Consider the following 8,529-nt stretch of genomic DNA (forward strand, 5'->3'; position numbering starts at 1 on the left):
TATCTAAATGAATCAACAGCTTATCCACCTTTATCCTTTTCTATCCATTGGGCAATCTTAAATTTCATCCATCATTTTTAATCCCTATTTTACTGTCCAAGTGAATCCATTTCTATCTCTTCTGAAATATAAGATATCCCTATCTTCTTACATCCCAGTCTTTCAATATAAATCAATCCTCCTCTTATCTGCCTCTATCCTTTTCTATCCGTTAGTCAATCTTAAATTTCGTCTTTCTTATTTAATTTCTATTTCCCTGTCTAAGTGAATCCATATCTATCTTTTTTTTTAAATATGAGATAGTCCTACCTTCTTGAATCCTAGTATTTCTATCCAAATTAATCCTCCGCTTATCCACGGCTATTCTTACCGAGTCGTGCGCTAGTTGACATACATCCCTGACTTAGTACCGACAGGTTCCCAGTAGGTGGCTGACTGTAAAAGTCAGACACAAGTGAAATCATTTGTATAGTCTATAACTTGAGGACCAGCAGACGCCTTTGAAGAGTTCGAACTTCGACTAGTAAGTCGTAAAGCTAGGGAATTTTTTTGTTAGGTATATAAACCTTTGTTTGTTTAATATTATTTTTCGGGTTTCAAAAAGCCGAAAATAGTTCAGGATCCCTAAGTTGCTTGCTGCACATCTACTTTTATGCAGAGTATTTTTTTTCCCATTTTCAATTCATTTTGACTAACCAAAAATTTCTTATGTAACAACAAAAAAACCTTTTTATATATAATATAACATCTTAATAACACATCTTGACCATTTTTCCAAGCACAGACTCTATTTTAATAGCAAAAGCAACTAAAAATCATTTTAAATGAATCTTTGTTATGATACTTTATTAATAGATAAGAGTAGTTAATAATTTTAACCATTTTTGTTCACTGAAATTCGATTCTGCGGGGAAAAATGGCCAAAAAATTCACGTATTGCCCTGGTGTAAATTTTTTACAACAATACACAAAAATTTAAAACCATTTTTACAGGAATTCGCAGATAAATACAGTAAGTTATACTCAAAATTACAGATAAGTACAACTTTTTCTATTATTAGGGCGAATTTTGAAGGTTTTTTTTATTTCACTGTTAATGTATTTTATTGTAGTTTCCATTTTCTATGAGAATTCACAAAAAAGTACAACTGAAAATGTCGCATTTTCTGTCAAAAATGATACTGGTAGAAAGATAATCTTTTTAGTCGCAAATTGAACTATTTTGGTGAAAATCTGGCTTTTTTCAAAAATAATTTATGATTTGAAATGATTTCCTAAATTTTTGAAACATATAATATAAAAAGTTTCAAAGCAAAATTTTTCATTTTTGCAAGATTACAACATATCAAAAACAGTTTTAGTAAGTTGAAGAAATACATATAATTAAATACAATTGATAATTTTTAACATTTTGAACCAAAAATTGAGATCTATTTTTTAGTTAATTCTCTATTTATTAATTGTTGAAGAGTCGTTACAGATAATGCTGAAGAAATAAAAAATTATGTCTAAGTATTCTTTGGTAATTAGAATACCAAAGAAGTTTCCAAAACTCAGTGTGATCGGCTCATTACAGTTATACTGAAAAGTAAATAGAGGGAAGAGGGAGAGAAAGTAGAGTCAATCGTTGTCACTGCTCTCTTTATAGACTGTACTGTATATAGACATGCCTTATATAACTAAATATATACACTTTGTAATTTAAGTTTATGAATAAGATGCTACAATTTTGTTAAAAAATAAATGAGCTATTTTCACTTCAAATGTCAGCTAACTTCACTTCGTTGATTGCTGAGGTAATACCCTAATATCTTTGTACAATTTAATTTTGTCCATATAAGTGTATCAGAAAAAAAGTTTTAATTTGTAAAGAGCTATTTAATGACATAATAAAATAATGGTAATATTTATTAGTTACAAAGATATTACAGAAATAAAGTTTTGTTCCATTCATTTGGTCCATTGTTTTCCCCTCAGCTTTCACCGAAGTGAAGTTAGCTGATGGTTGAAGTGAAAATACTATACGTGTTGTTACAGAATTATTTTAAAATCTAACAAATTTGCGAAACGTATTTTGAAATGTATTCTGATGTGAGGGGCATTTTTAAACCCCTTGAGCGGAGTTCGTGCTCACCAAAACTACCTACTTCTGACCCGAGCGGAATTCAAGATTTGTATTCGGAGGGTGGTTGTCCGCGAGCGCATTTCAAAAAATTTTAAAGTTGATCTTGCTGTTTTTTTGAGCTTTTTAAGAATGAACCGAAGAAGGACTCAGTGGGGTCCTTAATGGTACTTTGTAGAGGCTCCTTTCGGTTCCTTCGGTCTACCAGAGCGAGGTTTATTGTAGTTCTTATAATTACGACCTATAGATACCTCTAGCGAGCTAGCACCTAAATGCCTTTGAACAATGTTAAAACATCAAGCAACCTAGGGATCCTGAACTATTTTCGCCTCTTTGAAACCCGTTTTAGCTTGGACAACAACGCAGGGTCTCAAAATTTATAAATTATTATGATTACAAATTTTAGCTTCCTCCGAAGTATTAGAACCTAGATGCTTCCGAAGAATGTTAAAACTTGAGCCATCCTTGGTTCTTCAGAAACTGGTTTTAGCCTTCGCAGGAAAGCACGGTCTTGCAAACTCCTCGAAGAATATGTTTGAGAGACGTGGTGAACACTCTGCAGCACCAGAGAGTGGCCTGCAGAGTGGCCCTAAACCTCGTAAGAAAGACCTCCGATCCTTGACGGACGGTTGAAAGTCGAATACATCCGAAGCAACTGTAATCTCAGTATTGTGAAATATTATTGGTTTAGTGGTATAATTGAGATTTTCCAGTATTTTTTAGTTATTCAAATAACATTAACTAGATATTGTTTCATTATGTTTCATCTGCTTCATAACGTAACGAAACAAAAGTTATGCTAACCTTCGTTTCGCTTCGCGATATCGATAACTGAAATAACGAAACTTTTGTTGTGTTCAAATATAACATAACGTAACGTAACGAAAGTTTCATTCAGATCCCTAGTAAATTTTTTCCTGTTTTGGAACACAAAATAATTCAGAGAGTCGTTGCGGCCGCTATGGGAACTGCAGGGAATTAAATTTCAGAAAAATACCATAAATCACTCTCTTTTAAATTAGAGGTCGGTAGAAGAATCAAGCTTTAAATTGGATAGAAAAAAATTCATGTTTACGCTTAAATCGAAATTTCACCATTCTTTTTAAGTCAAGCCTTCTAACTGCCCTGGTGCACCGAAGGAACCGAATGGAGCCTCTACAAAGTACCCGTAAAGACCCCATTGGGTCCGCATTCGGTTCCTTTTTAAAAAAACTCGAAAAGACAGCAAAATCGACTTTTAAATTTTTGAAATTCGGATTCTACGTTAAAATTCCCTGTCGAAGGTCACGGAATACTGGCAATAGTTTTTTTTTGCAACGATAAAAATTTTTTTTAAATATAAGACGTATAACTAACGCCTGTTGACTGCTACACTTCAGACGCATCGTCTGTAAGTAGCAGTTGACAGGCGTTATACGTCTTATATTTTTTTTAACTTTTAATCGTTGCAAAAAAAACTATTGCGATTATTCCGTGACCTTCTATAGGGAATTTTAACGTAGAATACAAATTTCAACAGTTTAAAAGTTTATTTTGCTGTTTTTTCGAGTTTTTTTAAAAAGGAACCGAATGGGGGCCCAATGGGGTCTTTACGGGTACTTTGTAGAGGCTCCATTCGGTTCCTTCCGTCCGCCAGGGTGGGTACTTAAATCCCTGAATTGCAATTACGATGCAATTTAGCAGAGGCTGATTCTTCAAAGCGCGATGATTTATATGACGAAATTTAATTGATTGATATGGAAATCGATCATGGTCCTGATAAAAAATCAATTTAAGATCTTTTCTTCCTAACACTTGCGAGAGCTCAAAAATACGTGACACCTCTCTCATTTCAAATTAATATTAGCTTATAGACAGAAAATCAAAACACAATTTCAAATCCAGGTATCGCAAGCGAATCGGTTCCACCCAACAATAGCAGGAAGTTAAAACTACCACAAGCACAATTACTGACGTTCATTAAAGTTAGAAGAGTGGTTGTCTTTCATGGACATTTTCAACACAATGATAAATAACCGCGATAACATAAGTAATGTAAAAAAATCTACAATATCTAAAATCTGCACTGAAGGATGAGTCACGACGTAAAATTTAAGATTTTGCTATTACTGAAGATAATTTCCATCGCGCATGTATTCTTTTACGACAATCGTATGAAGATAAACGTACCCTCATTTCGCGTCATCTTAGTTTATTTCTACGATTACCAGTTCAAGAAAAAAAGAATTCTAGCAGGGATTAATTGCTCTCGCAGATGAATCACGACAGCAGTAAATGTTTTTCATGAAATGATAGTCGCTATTATCGAAGAAAAACTTCATAAATCTTCTTTGGAAAAATGAGACGAAACAATTATTTCTAAACGTAAAAACGATAATATTACGAAAAAATCTGATAAAGATACCCCCTCCCTTTCAAAGAACTTAAAGATGATTTCAAACGTCAGGTTCTCATAACTACTACATCCAATAACATCCAATAAATGTTCTCTCTATACTGAGCCACATTATCTATTTAAATGCAGTAAAATTAAAGTTATGAAAGATGCTCGTTTATGTTATAATTGTCTGCGTAATCTCAAATGAACGGATTGCAAAATCGGAACTTGTAAAAAGTGTGGGAAACGTCACAATACTTTACTACACTTTTCTAAAGCACAAAATTAGAACAGAATCAATGAACCGTGACAATTAAAGCCAGCCTCAGAAATCACACAAGAATATTACTTGATACGTGTTCAATCACGAATTTTGTAACAATGCACTTCGTAAAGAAATTAAAAATACCGATATTAAAATGTTCATTCTCTGTTGTAACTGTAAACAACCTTACAACGGTTGTGGCAGGAATAGTTTACATAACCTTTAAATCAGTTTATAATAAATATCAGGGCACACATAATTTTTTAGTTATTTCCAATATAACTGATCTAGTTCCGAGTGAAGTCATATTGCGTGAGCAACTGCAAATTCGTAAAAAAATATTACTCGCTGATCCTAATTTTCACATACCTAGGACATTTGACATGCTCATAGCCCTGCTGGAAGTAAATGGATAGAGTCTTTATCCGTTTGAATCATTTTCTATCTATAAGATTGAAATGGAAAGAACCGATGTATCCATCTTGATCCCACGTCTATCCCTTTATTCATTTTCTATCTTTCTTCCAATCTACAATGACCTCTATTCTTTTGAATCCTAATCTTCCTATCCATGTCTATCCGTCACTTATACACATGTATCCTTTTCTTTATACTCCCAATCCCTATTCTAGTGTTTCTTTACAAAATGAATATTTCGCTTATCCACTCCTATCTTTTCAATTCGTCAGGCATCTCTGTTCCTATCTTCTTCAATCCTAGTATTTCTATCCAAATTATTCCTCCGCTTATCCACGTCTAACCTTACCGAGGCGCTCGCTAGTTGAGGTACATCCTTGGCTTTGTACCAGCAGGTTCCCAATAGGTGGCTGACTGTAAAAGTCAGACACAAGTAAAATCATTTGCACAGTCTTTAACTGGAGAGTCAGAAGACGCCTTTGTAGAGTTCGAACTTCGACTAGAAAGTCATAAAGCTAGGACATTTTGTTGATAGGTACATAAACTCTTGCTGGTGAAATAATATTTATCGGGAGTTTGAAATTTTAAATATATTATTATTTTCGAAACGGATAAGAATACTACATTTGTGAGTGGATTCAAATGGGTAGAAATTAAACCGATATATCGTTGATAGTGAGTAATCTTGGATAGATAAATATAGGCATTTGCAGTGTCTCCAGAACGTGGGATTTTTCGGCCCCCATCACTCTTCCATCTGGGAGCGACACATTCAAACTTAGCGTGTCCGTGAGTCGGCTCTGTTAAATGCTCCCAAGCCCAGCCTTTGGAAAGTCGAAAATGCACGAGCAGGAACCCGAGCTGTCCCAACTTCACGAATGACGATCTAGCTGCTCCTCAAATTTATTCAGGTTTTGAAATCCCGAGTTACCTTAGAACCATTAGGCTTATTGCGAAGAGGCAAATATAATTGACTTCATGTAAATAGCTATAGGAGACAAGACTTCTGGGTCTAAAATGTTTCAAATTTAGTGCTGCATGCCTTAGTCATATTTTTAGTAAACAATGGATTTTTAACAAATAAAAAACAAATTTTCGACAAAATAGTTTAATTTTTCAACCTAGGAAATTACTTTTAGAAATACATTTTTTAACTTAAACATTGTAGTTTATACTGAAGTTTGCAGTTGAAAAAATTAATTTTAAACCCAAATAAGTGCGAATTTTCAGCAAAAAATTCATTTTTATCTAAAACAAATGAATTTTTAAAGAAGAATTATTCGCCAACAAAGAAGATGAAATTAAAACTAAAAAGAAAATTTTGCAAGAAAAAAAAGTGTCAAAAAAATTGTTCAATTTTCATCTATAGAAACGAATTTTAAAATATGAAAAAAAAACAAGTATTCGATCAAAAATGGACTAGTTAAATTTTCAGACAAAAAATGGAATTTTCAACGAAAGAAATTATACTTCAACAAAATATTAAAATATTTAAATTTCCAAGCAAAAAATTAAATTTGCAAACAAATAGTTTAATTTTCAAACCAATAACTTTCTACCGAAAACAGAAATTCAAAAGTTTCACAGTCAATTTAAAAAGAACAAAACTTTTTGTTAACAAAATCGATCAATTTTCAAAGAAAAACGGTTACATTATCAGTTTAAAAAATCAATTTACAACCAACAATTTTTCAGCAAAATAGTTTAATTTTCAAAAAATAGATGAACTTTTAACCATTTTATACCAAAATAAAAGAAGTTTCACGAAAAAATGCATTTTCATCCAAAGAAATGAATTCTTGATTAAAATAGATGAATTTTTAAACAAGAAGAATAATTTTCTACCAAAAAATAAGAATTTTTGACTGAGAAATGTCAATTTCCTACCAAAAAATTCAACCAAAAATGATAGAGTTTAATTTTTACTATAAAAAAATGTTTTTCAATAACATCAAAATCGAATTTTCAACAAAACAGTTAAATTATCAACCAAAATAATTATTTTCCAAAATTTTTAATTTAAAATAGTTTAATTTTCGAAGGAAGAAATGAATTTTCAGTTGAAAAATGTTTAAAAAAACACAATCGAATTTACAGCAGAATAGTTCAATTTTTAAACATATAGTTAGATTTTCATTTAAAAAATTATTTTTCAACCAAAAATGGAATGAATTCTGAGAGAATATTTAAAAAAAGATCAGAATTATTTTAAATTATTTCGTAATTTTGCCATATTATATAATTTTAGAAAAAATAAGGAATTTAATTCTTATTAAGCCTTCTTGTGCAATTTTGTTGCACCATTTTTCGTTATGTCTATATTGGTTTGTAAAATTTGCTTTTAAATTTAAGTAAGTTTACGAGGTATTCAGAAATTTTGAAACGATTGAAAAATAAAATACTAAAGACTTGCAAAAAAATCAGGAAAAATTTAAATAATTCTTAAAAATTAGAAGATTAGAAGGTCTGAAAATATTAGAAAAAAGAAGAGTGTAGAAGATTTTAAAGCAAAATGTTTCAATTTCATAAGATTTAAGAGTTTTAAAAAAACGTAAATAATCCAGTAAATTTAAGAAATATTTAGAAGAATGGTAGAAATTCAAATCTAATTTTATACTTAAATTTTTTGGAAATTTAAATTTTCAAAGATTTAAAAAAAAATAAGGTTTAGAAGCTTTAAGGGAATTCTGAAAGATTTCAAGGAGATTAAATTATTTTTCTTAAAATTCCTCTGAAAAATTTAGAAGATTATATAAGTCAAGTTTTTTACATCTTGAATGCTTTTTTAAAATTTTACGAAAAATGTAGTGAGTTAAAAATATTTTTTTGTAATTTATTTTGTTTTAAACGTATTAGAAATATTTAAAAAACTCGAAAAAATTTCTCAAAATTTCTCAAATATTCGTTGATATCTTCCAAACTTCTAAATGTCCTAAACATCTTTTAAAAAGACTCGAATTTTTCTAATATTTTTTTAAATCCAATAAAATAAAAAAATTGAAAATCCTCTAAGTTTTTTTTTATGCATCTCTTTTCATGCTATTTTAGGCATTTTTATTGTAAAATATTTTTAAAAATATTAGGAAAATTTCTTATCAATTTAAAACCTTTTGAATTCTTCAAGATATTGGTAACTCTCTCGAGTTTTTATCAAAAATAAAAAAAATCGTTCAAAATGTAGAAAAAAATTTCCTTATAATCTTCTAAAAGGAGGAGGGTCAATAAGGCCGGTTTTTGGGCCATCTGCAGATTGGCCTCAAACATGTTTTATTTTATTCATCTAACTAGGTCTCATAACCCCTTAAAAGGATTTTTCCTAAGAGTGATCTGATTTCAAGATATAGTCAT

The sequence above is a fragment of the Belonocnema kinseyi genome, chromosome 5 (genome assembly GCF_010883055.1).
Source record: "Belonocnema kinseyi isolate 2016_QV_RU_SX_M_011 chromosome 5, B_treatae_v1, whole genome shotgun sequence".
In the NCBI taxonomy this organism is placed as follows: Eukaryota; Metazoa; Arthropoda; class Insecta; order Hymenoptera; family Cynipidae; genus Belonocnema; species Belonocnema kinseyi.